Here is a 6,704-nt window from a genome sequence, read left to right on the forward strand (position 1 = left end):
ATTTGTATCTATATCAGCTAAAGAGTCGTATGTGATGACATTTTGTTAAAGAATGTGATGATTTTACCTCCTGTTGCTTCCAATTTTTGCAGGTGTATCAGTAACCAAGTAGGCTACTGAATATGAAGAGCCTGCTGGGGATGCACTCAAATTTCAATCATCCGGAATCATTGATGTTTATCGTTTCAGTTCGATCCTAAGGTGAATGATTTCTTAACATGAAAATCTCTTTTCTTTCTCTCATTTGTAATAGACCCGTAAATTGGTTGTGATGCAGGGCTGTCGTGGAGGAGTGCGGGAATGCCGATGACCGTGTCTCTACTTCTGAGGCTGCCAAACAATCTGCATCACCGGATGCCGATGACCGTGTCTCCATGCCAGGTTTGATCAGCTTCTGCTCTGTTATTTCACTCTATTCAAAGAGATAAAACAAGGCTGCCATCTTCACAGGGTTTCTCTGGGATGAATCCGGTTAACCAAAGTAGCTGGAGTAAAGTTCAGTGTGAAATGATCCAGCCTTCTTATCCTTTGCCGACTACTTTCGGCCAAGGTTCTTCCTGCTCGAGAATGTGAGGATCTTCATGTCTTTCAACAAAGGACAGGCATTCTGACAAACTCTAGTTTCGTAGAGCAGTCTATGAAGCATTCATCAGCATTATACATTGTAAGTTCCCATCTTGGTCTTGAGTATGCCACAACTGTGAGGTTTTGCAGATTTTTCCAAAATTTTGTCTCTAACATTGAATCAAATCCCATCCTGTTGGGTCCCCCTGATGTAATTTTTCACAAAACTGGAAAACCCAGACAGGGTTTAGAATTTAGGAGGCCAGTAAAAGATGAGGATTGAATTGAATACGAGATGTATTGACTCCAATTGTAAAGCTGAAATTTGAAAGAGAACAGAGGATTTTTACATTCTAGACGTGAGGGCTATATCTAGGAAATAAAGTGGGAGCTTCAGATAAAACTCTTTGAAGTCTGATATGGAAAATTTCTGTTCTGTGTCTCACAAGATATAACTCTGGTGTCAATAACAATGGAGATTTGGAGACGCGTCATGGAGACATGGCCTAATTGCATGGGACGTGCTCCTTCCATCTGGGGCAATCATCCCTAGATACTTCAAGCATCATGATCCTCAATGGTTTTATCTTCATATGTCGATCTAGATTGTGGGTTTTCTTCCGGTCTTGCTACTGTCGTCGCAGGAAGGACACTCTACAATGGACTGGAGTCTTATCGCATTCCCAAATTCAAGATTCACAGACCCCTCGGATCCTTGGTGTTTTTCCTTGGCATTCTTCAGGTTTGTTTTCACTCTGCCTGGGCCTTCACTCGACATTAACTAAATATATTTCTTCAAGCATGCTGAAAACTAAGTTTTCTTCTTCTCAGGTAATGGCATTGATTCTAAGGCAGGACAAGACATCCAAACAGCGCAAGTACTGGAACTAGTAACATCACTTGGTAGGGAGACTTGCTCTCATCTTGGGAGCTCTGAATATTGTGATTGGACTTTGAGTGGCAGAAGCAGGGCTTGGGTGGAAGATAGGATATGGGTTTCTTGTGACAGTAAGTGTCCTTGGGCCTGGGGAGATCCAACATGTAATCTTTACAATTTTTTAATAGCTTGTTGAGAGTGATAATTCCCAAAACTGTTGAAATCACATTTTTTTTTTTTTTTAACTATGAGTTTTCGTTATTATCTCCCTTCAAAATGGGTGACAAACTGTATTTTTTTTTGTTAAGAAAAAACAAGCAACTCAAGGAGAACATGATCTAAAGAGCATATGAGCATATTAAACAGAACTACTTCCTACACTTGCATAGTTTAATTTGATAAAAAAAAAGCATTTTAGTAAAATCCCCGATAAGGAGAATAAATATATATTTAGGAATTGATGATAATTAACTAAAGATAATTAATGTCCGATTGAAAGTGTTTTTATAGAATGCTTTTAATTGAAGTGTTTCTCTAAAAACGTTTAATCTGCAATTTTACATATATTATTATATGTGTATGGACTCTTCTTAACCTTGTAAACATATTTTGAATTTGAGAACCTGTTGGACCTAGAACAAACAATATTTTCACAATTGCGAGTCTAGAGCCCCTTTAATATGCATTCTATTTATTGTAAACTATAAATGATTAATTTGATAGTCCTTGTTATGGGCTACATGCCGACTCCTTAGGACTTCCAAATGAAAAAAAAAAAAAAAGCATGCCTATTTTGTTATGGTCTCACTTATAGATGAACCAAGATAAGTATCAACAACAAACCATGCATTTGATTGAGAAAAAAGTAGAAGAAATATTGATAGCTAATTTGGTTTTAAAATTTCACATAAATGATTTACAAAATCTTAAGAGAAACAAGAAAGCTTATATGTTCTAATGATAAAAATTATGAAAGAAATAATAAAGTTAAAAGAGGGAAAAATAGTTAAAAGAATTTAATCCAATAATGAATAAGGGAGGAATTTAAAATTTAAAAACTTAAAAATTGAGTTTTAATTAATTAATTCTTAAAATGATTTTGAAATAAAATTTATGACCTAAGCCTTTTGATTTTATTTATTTTTTCATCCATTGATACTATAACATCCCAAATTAATTTTAGGGGTAAAATAGTAAATTAAAAATTAATTAAATTCATTAGGGGGAAAATGTCATTTTTTCCATTAATAGTCCTAGGTATGAATTAGATTTTCTTTTTTTTCTTTTTTTTTCTTGTCTTCTCTATTCCAAAAACCTTATTAACCAAAATCAAAGAATTGGAGAACATAGGGGTGAAGGTTTGAAGGTTTAGGATTTGAAGTCCATACTTTTCCAATAAGATTCTAACCCCTAGATTAATATTTTAGATTCGTTAGTTAGTTTCGAACATATTAGATATTTTTTGGAAAATCTAAATCAAGATTAAGGTTTGTTTATTAAACTTTTAGATCAAAATGTTTGAAAAATTGCAAGTATAGGTTGATTTATTGATGAAGATAGGAAAATTTCAAATTTTTCAATGGAATAGAAAAATAAATAAATAAATTTAAAATGAAAAATATGTATATATATATATATATATATATATATAACAGAGGAAGAAAAGAAATTTTAAATTTAGATAATAAATAAATAAGTCGTTAGTGGAGGCTTTTAGATGAAAAGAAAATAAATAAATAAATAATAAGAAGAATTACATGATTTCTGGATTTGGAGGGGTTATATATAGATACTTGTATTTATGGTTTTGAGGCATTGTATTTGTGTGCACATTGCTAGAAGTAAAATATAAAAAAAAAGACATGTTAGGGTTAAAAAAAGAAAGAAAGAATAAAAAAGAGGTGTGTGCATTGGATGGAAGGAAGACTTGGAAACCAAGAATAAATAAATAAATAATGAATCATCATAATAATGATGATGACAATTGAATACTTGCTTTTTTATTGGTTTTGTGTGTGTCGGAGACAAGTGGGTAATGGTTTGGGTGGCTATTGAATTTGATAATTAATAAAATAATAATATTTAGGTCTAGGTTAATAATAAGATAATAGTAATAATGGTTTAATGTAATAATAGAATGAGAGATTTAGTAAAAAAAAAAAAAATTATAATGAAATAAAATTGCAATTTAATTAAATTAGTAATGTGTTATTAGAATCAAATTGGGAATTTATTAATTTTATTTAAATACGGAATAGATTAATTAAATTGTAGATAAATAGTAATATTTATTTCTATTATGTTATGTTAAGTGACAAATAGATTTTCCATAATTATTTCTCTCCAAGGTTTTTGAGGACTCTTTTGAGCTAAGAGAAATTAATACAAACTTTGCAAAAGAAGATAATTTTATATATATTATATATATATATATATATATATATATATATATATGTAAGTGTTATTTTTGCTTTTATGTATGAATCAAATATATTTTTGCATGAAAAATATATTATAACATTTCTTTTGTTTATAATAGAATATATGGAGGTATTATGTTTCCGTAAGTTTGAATAAATAAAACAAAGAATTTGATTTTAATTTGTTTGGTCCTTATCAATGGGGTATAATAGTTGACTTTTCAGCCTTTGTCAACAGGATATAATAGTTGACCTTTACATTTTCGTGGTGAAAAATGTAATTGATTTAGACCCTAGCCTTGAGGGCTTTGATTAGAGGTTACTTTTGATTATGTCCACCTTAAAAAATTTGAGGCTAACCACCCATTTGTAAAGTTTCACTTAACTAAGCGTCATTTATTATTTGGCAACCAGAATAAAAATAATTGAAATGTATTTAATTTGGCTTTGATATGAAATGGTTTTGATATATATGAAAATGTTTGGTTGAACTGTTTAAAATGTATTAGCATGTTTGAACTCAAACGTTTTATGAAAATGATTATACCCTATATCTCCTATTTGGAAGCATGAATGAAAATATTTTATCCATGAAACTATATTAATGTTTCTTATTGAGTTTTGAGCTCATTAATTTTTCAGGTACCCTAAGTTCGGGTGAGAAGTGATGGTTAGAATGAAAATTTTGGCTTTATTAGGATATTTGTTTAAACTCTCTTTTTGGGACTTAGTTAAATATTAGAATTTAATTATTGTTAGCTATTGTTTTAGTTTGAAATTGCTCGAACAAAAATACTATGGTTGATATGTTGGTTTAAAAGTTGAGATTTGAAGATTTTAGAATTTTTGTTCTATTATTGTAGACTCTCCATTTTGTCCCCTTAGCACATGTTCTATTGAGGGCTCGTTTAGTATTTTACAATGGTTCATTTGTAGTTGATTACTACTATGCAATTTGCCTTCTCTAAGCCACCTTGGAGACTTTGGTTGAGGGTTTATCTGGCTCCTCATTGTGACATTGGTCACCCTTCGAGTTTAGGTTAGGTTTTACTTTGGGTGCACTTTAAGTTAGATTCCACTTAGTTCACCCTAGGTCACTAGAGCACTTTTCTAAGCTCACTTAAGTTTACTTTGGCCCACCTAGGCCCACTTTAGGCACCACAGGGCCTGACCCATTAGTTCATTCATTGACTCACTTTCCTTCATGGTTGCATAGTTTGCATAGATCATCACCTTATTGCATAGCATGCATGACTTATAAGATTACATGTGATTGATCTTCTTTCCTTTTCTTATATGATTCCTGATTTTTTTTAATTTATTTATTTATCTTTATTTTGATTTTGACTTAATACTTTATTTTTTATTTTATTTTCTAGTTATTATTATTATTATTATTATTATTTTGGTGGGTTTTGGAAAAACTGGAGATTTAGTCCATGTTTTGAAAATGAAGATCTGAACAGAGGCAATGGAAAAAGGAAAGAGCGGAGATTTTGTCAAGACTGTCCAGGTACGCTTCTTGTTACTCTTTGTGTTCTCACTCATATTGGATTCCTCATTTTGGTTGCTTTTGAATGTTCAATTTTTGCTGTTTGGTGTGGACGTTAAGGGCCACAAGTTGTTATGTTAAGATTGGTTGATTACTTGTTTGCCCTTTTTTTATTCTGATTCTTTTATATGTCGTTGGTGTCTTCTAAAATATGTGACCCCATGCCTGAATTTGACCATACTCTGTTTCTGTTTAAATCCTATTCTGTATTGTCCCCCTGTCCAACCCTAGATTATTAACACGTAAAACAGGGCTGTCTATGTTGATTGATATTTTCTACCAATGTTCCATGTTTCCTTTCTTGTACGGTGTTCGAGGCTTAGTATATCTGGGCACGTTTTGAGGGGATGACAAAGGTGTTTGATATGAGGGGTAACGTTGCAACAAGCCGCAGCATGTTCATTGTACTTCCGGCGGTTCTATTTCCTTATCTCCATGAATCCCATCGCAGTTTGTCTAGTTTTGTAAGGTTGAGTGTTAATGGGCTAAAGCTCGGTTATTGGATGATTGGCTCTGAGATATTCCAGTAGGTTGATGAGAAAGAGAACCGATTTGCCAAGACTTGAGACAAATATGGACCTTGTGATCCCTAAAGGCAACAGTAAACTAGGAACCTACATGCTAGGCAGTGGTCAAGACATGGTTTAATGTCCAAGAGGAATGCGAAGAGCACAAACTTGCGCCTAACCAGAATCAGATATGCTCGTGCCTTCCTCTCAGAACCTATAGATTGTGCAACAAGATTCGCCTTCTTGCTTTTGCATTCATTATTCAATCTAATGGTGCCCATGATGAGCAGCTCATGGACAACAGTAGTGCAGTAGTTTTCCTATTTAAATAATCTGGGAGGTGCAGAGCTTTTGGCAAAGAGACTGCATATAGAAGAGTACAGGATTGTGGGTTTTGTTAAAGGCGCTTGGGTCTACTAGTTACATTTCTGCAGACTCTACGGGATCCTAAAACTCTCATGCTATGATTGTCATGACCAAAATGAGCCTTAATGACCTTTCTTGTTTTTCTGCTTTGCATGAATTGGGGCTTCCTGATGCCTTCTATCTTCAGTAGTGGCTGGAATACTTCCTTCTTCAAAGGCCCTCGCATATGTTCCCAATGGTCTCGGTGCCATTTGCCTCAAAAGCTTAAAGAAAGTGGAAGAAGCTTCATCATGACGATTCCTTATGAATAATGAATGAGACTTTTGCTCCCTTGGCCAATGTTGTGGAAAAGCTTTTGTTGTATTTTGATTAAGGAATACTGATGTTGACAGAATTACTGAAATTGTTGATAGAAT

General features: G+C 33.0%; 1 long non-coding RNA gene across 2 annotated transcripts; it reads left to right on the plus strand.

The window, feature by feature from the left end:
- The first annotated feature begins 149 nt into the window (after positions 1–149).
- Positions 150–669, plus strand: LOC117927284. 2 transcript variants are annotated; one of them, XR_004653314.1, is made up of 3 exons: positions 150–201; positions 278–381; positions 451–669. It is a non-coding gene; the product is annotated as an uncharacterized LOC117927284 (long non-coding RNA). The 2 variants fall into 2 exon arrangements; XR_004653315.1 differs by having other exon boundaries at positions 486–669.
- The last annotated feature ends 6,035 nt before the right edge of the window (positions 670–6,704 follow it).

The sequence above is a fragment of the Vitis riparia genome, chromosome 12 (genome assembly GCF_004353265.1).
Source record: "Vitis riparia cultivar Riparia Gloire de Montpellier isolate 1030 chromosome 12, EGFV_Vit.rip_1.0, whole genome shotgun sequence".
NCBI lineage: Eukaryota > Viridiplantae > Streptophyta > Magnoliopsida > Vitales > Vitaceae > Vitis > Vitis riparia.